Source organism: Nannobrachium achirus (genome assembly GCF_963921795.1).
Source record: "Nannobrachium achirus genome assembly, chromosome: 21".
Lineage (NCBI taxonomy): Eukaryota > Metazoa > Chordata > Actinopteri > Myctophiformes > Myctophidae > Nannobrachium > Nannobrachium achirus.
In genome coordinates, this window is record NC_137828.1 from 43,321,396 (window position 1) to 43,335,299 (window position 13,904).

Sequence of the window (13,904 nt, forward strand, 5' to 3'; positions counted from 1 at the left end):
CTCTGGGTTTCATTGTGGGAGATTGCAGAGAGGTGTCAGATGTCACATCCACTTTTTTTTACTCTCCTGCGGCCCCTTTTTGTTGAGTGATTATGTGTGTGGCAGGCATAAGCCTGCAAGGTTGCTTCAAGAAAAACAACATACAAAAGAAATGCACCTGAAACGAAGCGCATCTCTACTATTCTCTCTCTCTCTCTCTCTCTCTCTCTCTCAACCCCTGTCTCATTTACTGACTATGTTTAGCCGCTGCCTTGAGCACGAGGTGTGTGAGAGGAAGAGAGGTAGTGAACATCCTGTTAACGGCGGCCCGGGGGTGTGATGATGTTGTTCTGAGTCTGTAGTGTGGTGTTGTCTACACACCGTGTACTACATACATGATACCTTCCAGCACTGCATGCGCGCCACACTAGTGTGTGTCTGCAGTTCAGTGGTGGAAAGTAATTAAGTGCATTTTACTCAAGTACTGTACTTTCAGTATAGTTTTGAGGTATTTTATTTTTTACTTTAATGGAGTATTTCAAAAGTTTCTACTCCACTACATCTCAGAGGCAAGTATGGTACTTTCTTACTTCACTACAATTACTTTAAAACTTAAGATACCAGTTATTTTCTAGATAATGATTAATATAACAAAACATACATTAACCGCTTCAGCCCTACAGTATACCGGTATACACTCAGCTATTTGAAAATAGCCGAACTACAAGCTCACAACGTCCAGTGACGTCATTACGTGTGCATCCCGCGTCTCTGACGCATTCACGTTGCCTAGAGACGCATTCACGTCAGTGTTCTGGGGTCCCACGGACGCGTCGCCTCCATTGGAGTCCACGTGAAAATAATTTACCACGTCGCGAAAAAATATATATTTTAAAAAGTCCACAGACGCCACCATTGTTCATGGGTGAAGGCATGCTACTGTACCCTACGTTAACACAAATGAAATCCGCGTAGAAAGTCTTAAAACAGACGATAGAACTAACGACAGTGTGTGTTTGGAATCCACCGACGCTATTGTGTGCTCCATGCATGGTCACAGAATTCAATGGGTGCCTTAGTTTTAGCGTAGCACCGGGCCGCTCTCTGACCATAGTGGCACAGCGTGTTAGGTGATACACCAAGAAGGGTTCCCCCACCGAACGTGGGTTTGGCTTGTCGAGCCTGTTATCGGGTAAGCGTCACGTCATGGGCTGCTATAGCGGCCGGGGGCCGGGAGGTACAATGTGTCATCGATAGTTGTGTGCTTTGGAAGTGCATGCGTGCCGCGGAACAACGGTGGAACGCGTGAAACACTAAAAAGTTTGGTTACCTTTTGGAAGGGGAGAGCTAAATACAATGGGCTATATGCAGCACGGTTGTTACATCATGCTCGGGAGGGAACACTGTCTTCGACAATGCAGACGGAGCCAGGCACTTGTCCATAATGCATCACATAAGACCCAAGTGCAATCAATAACTTTGCACGTCTGCGACTAGCTCTGGTCCATAGCGTTAGTGGAGTTCTCCTCCACTAACGCTATGGACCAGAGCTAGTCTGAGACGAGTTGAAACAACTCCAACGCGGGCTGTTGAAGCAGCGCGACACCCGTTCTCTTCCACCCACAGTATGTGGTGCTTGAAAATAGTGCGACGATTCGTAAGGATCAAAGCTAGTTCAGGGGGCGGTCCCAAGGGAGCGCGCGCGCGGAGGGGGGTGGGTCACTAGGTCCTGCCCCCCCCCTTACCCATAGTTCTTAGGGAAGTCAGATGGTGGGACTCAGTCTTGTTGCATAGCACTGCTGCTGCTACCACGCTGCAGTACACACACAAGTGCCACACTTGTTGCTTGCAGGTAGCTGTGCTGTTGCCCACCGCTTGGAGAGGGTGCCTAACTGGGCTGAGTATTTCTGGCTGTTTCTGCTATTTTACTATCGCTCAATTCATATTCTTAGCTGCCAAACTAAGAAGCTGTGTTATTGGCCAGGTTGTATGGGAAGTTTGAGATTGTTGTTCTGGTAATCGCTGAATTCTAAACTGCTGTTTCAAGGTTCAGATTGCTTGCTATCGTTGCTGGTGCCTAGCTGATTTCTGTACTTTCAGTTGTTTGTTGCTAAAGCTATTTCAAAGGTGCTACAGGCTTGCTAAAGTTGCTAAAGGTAAACTCAGTATCATAGAAGTTGGCTGTGGCTACGGGCTAAATGCTAACTTATTTTGTGCCCTGGTGGGCCTATACTGGGCTACCATGAGTTAAAGTAATCTCAGTTGTTGGGTTTGTCGATATGTCAGTGCTTTGCAACGGCGCGGGCCGTATCAGCTAGCGCGGAACAACAGGTTTAATGTACAGTCAGCTAGGAGCTAGGTGGCTATTGCTAGCCGGCTATTTCGGTAAGGATGCTGTTAGCTGGTAAATAAATGGTTATGTCGCTTCTTGGACCACAGTAGGGCTGCTGCCAGTTACCGTGGCGTAGAAGCCCTCGCGGGATGAATTATTAAATACAGTAATCGCCTCTTTGAGAAGCCTATAAAGGATGTCTGTCTGCGTGGGCTCCTGAGAGGAGGAAACCCGCAAGCTCATAGGTGCCACAGTTTACGTGCAACAATGTTTTGCTTCCGCTAACGCAAGTCGTGCCTGTCTGTCCTGACGTCACCAGTTGAACTCGCTAGTGCATGCAGGGAATCGTAGTCTTCTCTATATGCTCGGTAGCTCCAGCTAAATATTCTCTTCTGCTACGGTAGGAGCCATCGTTCATTCCAGCCACGAGCTGTCTGTTGATGGTCGGCTAGCTTGCAACTCAGAACTCATGTAGCTAAAGAGGTTTGCTAACGTTCCGTAATGACTCTTCAAGCTGCCTATTCCATGGGGGTTGCGTGTGTCCGTGGTCAGCAGCTACCTAGCATACAGGCTAGCAGAGGGTAACGTCACGAAGCGAAGGGTGGCGCACGGTCTGCGCATTCTGAGCACATGGGTAATGTGTCTCTCTCTAGCATTTAACCTCCAGGTCATCTGGTCCGTTACGATTCTTTTTCGTTATTATATTATTTTGTGTGCACGCGCAGTTGAGTTCATAGGGCAGGGATGCGCATGTATTATCAATGTCTATGCTTCGCTTGTGCGCACTGTACAAGCTTAGCATACAGGCTTCGTTTGCTGTTCATGAGGATCTTGCCTGGTCTCGGTTAATGCTAGCTTTGCCCAAGCTGCGGCTGCCTGCTGGCATAGCAGCTGATGATGGTTGCCGATGCTACTCTGGTGAAAACGCTAACATCTGTTTATGTTTGCAGCTCGGGCCAGAAACTGCCGCGTGTCTGTTGGCATCAGGGCGGCGTCGAGTGTGGCAGCGTTGAAGTCATTGGATACTATCCTCTATCGAGCTGCCGTATTGTTTCAATCTAAGGTTATAGTTCTGGGTCTCTGCGTATCGCACTGTATGTCCTTGCGGTGTTTCCGTAGCTGCGGCACTCGAGCTAATAATTACAGCTAAGGCTACTGCTAGTGAAAAATGACGAGTTGTTTATCTTTACAATCACATTAAAGCGGCCACAGGACTGTTGCATCATGTTCACCATTGCAGCTCCAGGATAAAGGCTGCTAACGCCATGCTTTCTTTTCAGCTCAGGCTAAAGTGCTACATGTCTGTTGCTGCAGCTCACGCCAAAGCGAATACTTGTTGGTTGCTAACATTCTGTTTGTTATTTCAGCGCCAAGCCGGAGTGGCTGCAGGCCCACTGCTACGTCATCAGGTTATCATGGCAGCTTTATGCTAAAGCGGCTACATGTTCCACTAATCGTGTTTTACTTTTTAGCTTCTTGCTGCGGCTGCTACATGTCTAAATGCTAACATAATTTCTATCCTTTCAGCTCATGCTGGAGCTGCTGCATAGCTGCTACTACAGCAGGTCGCCATAGCAGCATGGCGCTGCAGCTGCTGAGGTTTTCTGCTAACAGATTTATCATTACAGCTCCAGGCCGGAGCTGCGGCATGCCCCCGCCACGGCATCAGAATAGCATGGCAGCTTTATGCTAAAGCTGCTACATGTTCCACTAAATCGCGTTTTTCTTTATAGCTTCGGGCCACGGCTGCTACATGTTGCTGCTAACATCAGGTTTGTCCTTTCAGCTTCTTGCCGGAGCCGCTGCATAGCGGCTGCTACAGCATGCCATCATTGCAGCGTCGCGCTGCAGCGGCTGAGTGTTTTCTGCTAACATGTTTATCTTTATAGTTTCGTCCACTACTGCATAATTCCATGAGACCAGTCAGGAGTCGGTTAGCACTGGAGAGGGCATTGCTACTACAGCTTCCGCTACTTCTGCCGCTACCATGAGCTGCCAGCCTGCCCGCCCGCATGCCTGCCCGCCTGCCCGCCCTCCCGCCCGCATGCCTGCCCGGCTGCCCGCCTGCACGCGCCATATTCAGCAGACGGAAGTGGCCTACCGCCAGCCCGCCGCCGCCTGCCTTCCCGCCCGCCTGCCTTCCCACCTGCCTGTCGGCCCTCCCGTCCGGCTGCCCGCCCGCCCGCTACAGCATCAGTTAATGCTATTACTGCTGCTACCATGAGCATGATCCAGCGCTGCGTCGTGCTGGAAGCCTGTGGTGCCGGCCCATCTTCCGGAGGCGCTGTCAGGCTGCGACCGTCGTCGCCACCGCCAGGTCGCAAGGGAACATGGGAAGCTGCAGTTCCAGCACCAGCGGTGGGAACTCCATTCCTCTCGCCAGCTGCAGCTTTCCCAGATGCCCTGAGGAGCCACACTCTAGCAGGTAAATAGCAACACATTTGCTTGTTCGATTCTGTGAGCGTTCAGCCGCTCTCTAAGCTTGCTAATATAGGCATCCATAGTTGGATAGCAGCGACTTACTTGTACTGAATGTTGGGCTTTAGCCGCTCTCTAGGCTTGCATAGCTTGCCTTTAAAGGTCAAGACGGGTATCTCGTGGAGATTCTCATATGTGCAGCAGCAGACTCTGCAGCAGAGCGCTCCGTGGGCTGCGAAAATCTTCTCTGTGATCCTAAAAGTCAGCGACCTTAGGCGTGGTTTCATTGTTATGGTCAGCTAAAGCTAAGATGGTTATTTCTGCGGCAAGCACATGCGGTCACCAAGGCCAGGCTTAAGATGCGACTAGCACATGGCCTCTGAAGATTGCAGCTCGCAGTTTAAGCAGGGAAGGTACACCAGTGTCAGTCGCAGAACTAACTCTCCTTTCTGTCCTTTCATGTCCATGCTGAACACCGGGCTGTCTGCCCGACGTCCTCGTCTCACGACCCCCGGAGAGAGCTGCCAGATTTGCGGCCCGCCCCTCTTCACTCTGCATTCTCTCCGGATCGGAGCAGCCACACCACCAGCACTTCTGGTGCCCTCAGCTAACTCAAGATCCTGCACGCCAAGCTATCAAGCACACACAACACAGGACTGACCGAAGCGTAATGGTTCCAAGCTGGAGTTGGACGCGTTTCAGTTAACGCTTCTGCTGCTGATGCTAATAGTGCTGCAGGCACTATTAGCAGGGTTGTTCCATAGGGTTCATTTTGCTGCTTCTGCTGCGTTACTCGGGGCACGCGCCCCTGACAGGTTGCGTGTTTTATTTGCTGCTTCTGTTGCGTTACTCGGGGCACGCGCCCCTGATAGGTTGCGGGCCACGATAAATATTACGCTTTAATATTTCAATCTTGCAAAAGCTAGGTGGTTGCTGGGGTGTTAGTTAGGTAGGATGTGAAGCTGTATGGCGCTGTAGTTATATGAATTAAAGGTTTCATCGCTGCTTCTGGTTCTGCTGTCTATATATATATACGTCCATGTTGCTGCTCCCGCTTTTCTCTAGGGTGTTTTAGTATGGCTTCAGTCAGATTGCAGTATATCGTTATAGTCAGCAGTACCACCTTCCTCACCGTTGGTTCGGTCTGCCAGCTGCTAACATTCTTAATTATTAAATTGCTTTAGCAGTACTTATAGCGTTTTTGGCAAGCTGCCAATATCATTGCTTAGTATTTTGCCTTAGTAATATTCGCTCTGCCAGATGCTAATATGCTTAATTATTATATTTTCGCGTTAGCAGGAAAGGCAGTTCATAGTTTGCCCCGCAGTAATGATAACTTAATCGCTAGAGTCACAGCAGAGCTGCCTTCCTCGCAGTTGGCTAGCACTGGCATGGGATTCTGAGATTTTGGCGTGCTTTGGGGGTTTGTAGTTTTGGGGGGTATCGGGCCAGGGCTCGCTGTAACTAAATTATGCCCTCGATGCTCATGGTAACATGAGGATCGTGGGTTCAGCGAGCCATGGCCCGAGGCAGAACCCCATGCCAAACCATGCTAACTTAGGCTATAGATTCTATGCTGTCTTATAGTAGAGCTAAGGTAGGCTGCCAATACTATGCGCTTAGATATAGGCTTAGATTCTATGCTGTCTCTATAGTAGGGTGCTCAATATGCCATGCTGTGTGATGCTTGCTTTCTGCCTTAATTCTGGTCAATAAAGTATATCTTAACCCAAGTGATCGTCTCCTGAAATAGTGCGACGATTCGTAAGGATCAAAGCTAGTTCAGGGGGCGGTCCCAAGGGAGCGCGCGCGCGGAGGGGGGTGGGTCACTAGGTCCTGCCCCCCCCCTTACCCATAGTTCTTAGGGAAGTCAGATGGTGGGACTCAGTCTTGTTGCATAGCACTGCCCCGCCACCACCCCAGCGCCACCTTCAGGTTCTGCCTTTGATCCCCCTCGGGGGGTATCGGGCCAGGGCTCGCTGTAACTAAATTATGCCCTCGATGCTCATGGTAACATGAGGATCGTGGGTTCAGCGAGCCATGGCCCGAGGCAGAACCCCATGCCAAACCATGCTAACTTAGGCTATAGATTCTATGCTGTCTTATAGTAGAGCTAAGGTAGGCTGCCAATACTATGCGCTTAGATATAGGCTTAGATTCTATGCTGTCTCTATAGTAGGGTGCTCAATATGCCATGCTGTGTGATGCTTGCTTTCTGCCTTAATTCTGGTCAATAAAGTATATCTTAACCCAAGTGATCGTCTCCTGAAATATGAATGATTCCATCGATAATAATCCGTTTGGGACACTCAAAATCACTGCCATAGAGTTATAATGTATCGCTCCGTGCGAATGAATCCGTAGCGTTGCCAGCGCGACTTCTGAGTCTACCGAAAATAGCAGATGTACAAGATCACAACGCGGTGCGAGCAGACACGGTTTGAGCTTGTTGATTGGGTATTTTTTTGTTGCGTTACACCGTCGTACTATGCATTATACATTTCACTGTTAAAGAGACGGTACACATTTAGTTTCTTCAAATATTTTCCAAAAATAAAAAGGTTGACTTGCCTTCTGTCTGTTAAAGTACTGTATTTGAAGGCCCTGGTCAAATGTATTTAATGGAAAAAATAGATATGCATTTACTGTAAAAAAAAAAAAAAAAAAAAAAAAGGAGAGACATGGAAATGTTAGCCTATAGTTTATAGTATAGTTTTACAGTAGGCTATTATTATTAATTCATGAATAGTACTGTAATTATATATATATATTAGTGTCTCATCATGTCTTTCCACAAAATAACAGAAAAAAAGCTCAATAGTGGGCTCGATAAAAGCCCGGCTCGATAAGCAACATCGATAAGGTGCTCATTATCAATAAAAATTAACGAGCTCCATCCCTAGTGCTTCTTCATCTCAAGGTACTATTATAGTTTAATTGTTTCATTCGTTTTTGTATGTATTTTGTAAGATAAACAATGTAAATAACCATATAATAACCAATTCAAGTTAAATGCTGCACTTTGTCAAAAATGCCCTAACCCTAACCCATAAAATATCCCTGGGACTCATCCGAAAGACCCTCCTTGGGTCCCGGGACTCATTACATTAAAAACCTATTAACATCACTGCAACGTGTTGCGAATCTCTTATTTTCATACATTTCACACACACACACACACACACACACACACACACACACACACACACACACACACACACACACACACACACACACACACACACACACACACACACACAGATAGCATGAGGAAACCATACAACGCACCAACCTGCTCATCGGGAGCAATTAGGTGTTCAGCGTCTTGCTCAAGGACACTTCGAGAGTAACTCTTGGGGTCACACTAACAGCTTTCCTCTCTCTGTCTTTTTCTCTATCTCCACTTTGTTTTTTTATGTATCAGGAGGAGGATGGGTCCATCTGCTTCATGCAGCTACCCCTCACATTAACAAGCTGCGGATAAAAATGGCCCAGATTTATGGTAAAAAGGCAAAAGAATTCAAAGAGAGTCGGGAGAAAGGCTGTTAGGAGGAGTTGGAAAGTTGGCAGGTGGGGGGAGGTGGGGGTGGGGGGCGTGCACACACACGCACAACCCACACGCACACACACACACACACACACACACACACACACACACACACACACGCACAAGCACACACAAAGAGTGCAGCAGAAAGAGAGACTGTTAGACTTCATTATTGTTTTTGTAAGGGAGAGAGAGTGCATTGTGCTGCCGTGGACCGGCTCTCCATCTCCCAACTCAGTGAATCATTGTTGAAGAGGCACACAGAAGGGTGCTGGGCGTGGCCGGTGGGCGGGCAGGGGGGCCGTCTGGCTGAGTCGGGACCGTGGAGCCAGCTCAGCAGGCTGGGATGGGTGGGTATAAGACTTGACCCCTTTGGGCTCCTCTATTCTGCCCATTCAAGTGGTCCCCGTTGTCATTATGAAGTCAAATTAGCTCCCTGTCCCCTTCATCCACCCACACCCCCCCCCCCCCCAGCTCTCTCTTCCTGGTCCACAGTCCCTCACCATGGCCCCCCTTGTATGCTCCCAGACCCCACTGGGGTCACGGCTTGCACCCGTGCATTTTGCTCCATTTTGTACTGCCTAATGAGCTGACATGGCTACATAATTGTGCCGGCAAAACATTCCACACATCTTCCTCCGGCTAATCTTGTGGCTTTTCCCCATTGTTAAAGGAGAGGGCAAAAGGGGGGGGAGCAGCTGCTGTTTGCCACAGCACAGGCAGCTTTACTCTCTGGGGGGGGAGAGAGAGAGAGAGAGAGAGAGAGAGAGAGAGAGAGAGAGAGAGGATGGGATGTAGGGATGAAGGGATGAGCACAGGATGAGGAGTGAGGTGGAGGATGGAGGAGCCGCCATATCGTCGTTGTCGGGTGAAAACCTTAACCGTTCGTTTTGTATTCATCATTTTAAAAATGATTTAAACTAGTGAAAACAGCCGATCTACAAGCACACAACGCTGTGTGCTTGTAGATCTGCTGTTTTCACTACTTTTGTGCTACTGCCTTGTATGATGAAGCAGGGCTTTACTTTGCGAAAGAACGTACACATTTGAAACTTGGAGATACAAGGTTTCCACCCGACAACGACGATATAAGAAAGCTTTGAAAGATTTAACCACTCTAAACCTCTTCTCAAAAATGGCTCTGTACTATGACCGTTCAAGCTCTACGAGCTCACTATGAGCTTGTAGATCTGCTATTTTTGCCCTACAGTATGTTCCCCCCAGAATATAGATGCTGGAGTACTGTAGGCCCTTATGTTTTCCCACCAAGTTGGTGCAACCGCCTCACTGATTCCCCTGCAATCATTAATAATAAAAAAACAAAAACAACAACAACTCTATCTTTGGAATTCACAGGGAATCATAATGTTTTCTACAGATGTGTCTGGGGAGGAAAACGAGACTTGTGTTGTTTACAAGAGACACCTGTAAACCTATGATGTGACAACAAGAGGTTTCTTGGAAAAGAAAACACAGGGAAAACAAGCAAGTTTGCGGAGAAGTGCAAGCACAACAGAACGGGAACGCAGGGGCGCAACGAAGTGCAGACAAGAGCAGCTGGTATGACAAAATGATGGAACATATTGTCGTATCATCTTCTTATATTCCAAGTCCACCTGCCACTCCATTAGCTACTAGCTCAGGAGAACAGACCATAACTCTGGCGCTGCACTGCTGGAGAGAATGGCGAACAGCGCCGTTCCCCCCAGAGGGAAAACAAACAGGAAACAAAAGAAAAGAAAAGAGCAACTGCTGACACTAGCCTCCCGACGGCTATCAAAGAAAACAAACACAAACATTGCATCGAGTCGTGCCAGTCAGTGTATTCATACCTGCCCGTGTCCGTCTGTTGCTTGCTGCTACACTACCTCTTTGTTTATCTTCTCTGTCGGGTGAAAACCTCACATGTCCAAAGCCGTACATTTTCAGCATTCAAATTAAAACATACCAAAAGTAGCTGACCTTACAAGCTTCTTTCTTTCGAGCTTGTATATCTGCTGCTTCTGAGAATTGCGCTACGTAATCAAGTAGGGCGTTAATTTACGAAAACAACACAAAAAGTATATAGAGAGATAAGAGGTTTCTGCTCAACTGCAACATTATTATACATTATGAGTACATTATTGTTCATACTGTTTATGACATGTCCAAAATAGGGAAAGTGTTGAACACTTGAACCGTACACACGTTGTATTTTTTATTTATTTTTGTGAAATCTTCGTCTATCATGCCCGGAATAGGGAACATGGCTTGATTGAATGCTTGTTTCTGACTTGGAATCTGACTTGAATCACGGCATTCTGTGTTGTGTTATTTTCTCAACAGACCACTGTCAAAGACTGCAATTGCAATCAACTCGTTGTTATTTCTCAGTAGCAGACCACGTACCATGATCAATAAAAAGACTATAATTGCAATCAACTGTATCAGTATTAGTGTGTTTCTTCAGCTGAATAAATGGAATTCTTTTCAAATCGTAAAAAAAAACAAGACACCTTGATTTTGCATTGTGGTCCTGCATCACACAGTCAGGCTTCATTCGTCACTAATGACTGCCTGGCTGCTCAGACCTTCCTCACAGCAGCTACACCGAGTGTTAAAGGATGTACTAATTATTTTTCATATAGCATCAACCTTTCTAAAAAAGGTTAATACCCTTTAAAAAGGGTCACTGTAGAGTACTATGGCTCTAATAGCAGTACAGCTGATACCGTTGCACATTAGATTCCCTCACTGGTGTTGCTGTTGTGACTTTGCGTGTGGTGCATTAGCATGGTCCAGCCCTGCCCTGTGTTGTCTAAGTGCCGTGCGGATCGTTATTAAGGCCTGATTTCACACCAGCCATGTCCGTATGCTCCATTCACCTAACTCTAAAAAGGACATGCCAGGACCACCTAAAAGTCCCCCTCCTCCTTCCGCAAGAAAATGGGAGGACCCCGTGAAAATGGGGATGATTTGCTCTCCCATGCCCCCACCCCCCACTTTCTGGCAGGGCAAAAAACGTCATGGCCAATTTGTTAACCACAATTGATTTTGCATGGTGTTAAAAAAAAGTGCACGGCCACCACGAAGGCACTTTGCATGTTGGACCCAGGAAAGGGTGGCATAGATAGCTCCCCTCACCAATGACTCCTGACCGTGGCATGAGAAAACGGGCTTACAATAAGCCCTAGAAGTAAAAGCGAGCGCTATTATACCATCATGTGGGGGGGGGGGGGGGATACTCAAGTTTCCTATGCAAGTCGAGTTGCATGAGGTTTTTTTTTTCCCCATCCGTGCAACCGCTGCTTTTAGCTTGCACTTTTCCAAGCCTGGCAACACAAATTGTGTCTTTGAAGAAGTATTATTACATTTTATAGTCGTTTTTTTCCCCCCTCTGTAATGGTTATAAATTCAAATTTTCCGATTGATCCTTTGCTTTTATTGCTGCAGCCCCAGAGATAAGCAGACAGTGTTGCAGCAGTACGGCTTCTAAACCTGACGACAGAACCCCGGCTCTTGTGATTTCTCTACTGCAAAGGGCTCCTGCACCCTGGTATAACACAGCCTGCAGCAAGTATCCTGTTCTCCCAGAGAGTTCACACAGAAAGAAAGAGATGGCAGCCTTCAAAGCCAGTCTGGGGCCAAGGGGAGCCTTGCATTTTGGCCCCGGCTCTCCTGAGATCACAGAGTTTGTCTGTGTGTGTGTGTGTGTGTGTGTGTGTGTGTGTGTGTGTGTGTGTGGGGGGGGGGGGGGGGGGGGGGTATGGATATGGATATGAGGACAACATTCTCAGTATGCAGTGGTGGTGGAAAAAGTACTAAAATGTTTTACTTAAAGTGGCCGTATAGCAAAATAAATATTATACAAAATGTATTAACAGTACTCACAAAAAGTACTCACATTTTTTACATAAGTACAACAGTAGAAAGCACAATCCCATTTCACAAGTTTTCAAATATATACAAAAAATTATATATATATCATTTCAAGGTCTGAACGCCATGGAATACCCCTGGTTTAAATGCCATGGTGCTATCTCTTAACCCCCCCCCCCCCCCCCCCCCCACACACACACACACCACACCACACACACACACACACACACACACACACACACACACACACACACACACACACACACACACACACACACACACACACCAACAGATACCCTTTCCTTCTTCTCCGCTGCCTCGCCACTCTTTTCCTCACTCCTCACTCCATCCTCCCATTTCTTTCTTTCTTTCTTTCTTCTTTCTCCCCCCCACTGCACACATTCAGTTCATTCCCTGCCTGGTGGAGGCCATAAAAAAGGCAGCTTTGTCATTTATTGAGAAATTAAATCACGCCAACTGGCACTCATCCCGGGCCAGTGGCGCATGGAAATGATGTCACCACGCATAAGCGTCATCTGGAAAAGTTTGCAATCAGTGTCAAGACACCCCTCCCCCCCAGCACCACCACCACCAGCCCTGCAAATTAAAGAAAGGCCGGGACAGTGGTCTCCATTCATGTTAATATTTATCCATAATCTCTATGGAATTTAAGCACCACCAGTGTGGACAAAAAAGAGGAAACAGCATTGGACTTCTCCTCTCCTCTCCTCTCCTCTCCTCTCCTCTCCACTCCTCTCCTCTCCTCAGTCCCCACTTTCTTTTGTGTCCCCAGTATGTGCTGGAATGCCCCCTCATTCTCAGCCAGTTGATACAGACGCCACACACATACAATTACACAGACCTACACTCACCACATCAAAGGGTTGGAAATCAGATCTGACTTTCTGACTAGTCTGTGCTTCTGCGACTCTTTTGCCAATCGTTCACGGCACCGACCAATAAAGCAGGAGATACTGTACAATACTTTGTGATGATGAGATGGCTTAATCAGACAGTATTTCCTCAGCTGCCTCGTGCTGACACCGCTAACAGCCTGAAAACAAATACCGTACCTCCCTCCGTTGTTTAACCGGCCATATAACTTACAAGACCGATGACATGTGTAATGGATTTGGAATAAATAAAGAAACAAGCAAAGAAGCAAAGCAACAAAATGAAACTTGGCCTCCTCTTGAGAAATGAGAATCTTGGCGTCTGGCTGAGGAATGTGGATCTGAATGCCAAAATACAAACTCCCTTAAAAAAAAAAAAAATGTTAAGACATACTCTTCATTTTGGCATGGCTTGTTTGAGTCAGCGACAGCACTGACGTGCTGGGAATTGATGCCACGCTTTGAGCGTAAAAGAGAGAAGAGAGGGTAAAAAAACTAAAAAACCCAACAACTTTTTGCCAAGGCGCCCGCCGGCACCCCCTTGTCTATACTGAGCAAATACCTAAAACGCCACACCTGTGCTTTTGACAGCCTGTCCACGGAACATATTGTCTACACGGACACGTTTGTCACGGTATCGTAATTAGCAAGAAGAGGAGCAGGACTATTGATTTGTGCGCCCGGCATCAGACAGAGTATGCCAACCTCATGCCTTATTCATCTCCTGGGCACTTTATGTCTCACTCCGCTCTAAGTTACTCAGGTAGCTGCCAAAACCCCCCAAAGGCACCACGCAATCACATTCACCAGTCCCCCGTTTTGTGGTTTGAAAGCCCTATACTGCAGGCACTTCTCATTAGCACTACTGTCTTATAAC

At 47.3% G+C, this 13,904-nt stretch overlaps 1 protein-coding gene across 1 annotated transcript in view; it reads right to left on the bottom strand.

The window, feature by feature from the left end:
* The window catches only part of LOC308306745 (cadherin-20-like), a gene marked incomplete at both ends in the record, with an annotated part of 136,577 nt that overhangs the window by 24,111 nt on the left and 98,562 nt on the right, over nt 1–13,904 (bottom strand). The gene's annotated exons all lie outside the window — the stretch shown is intronic.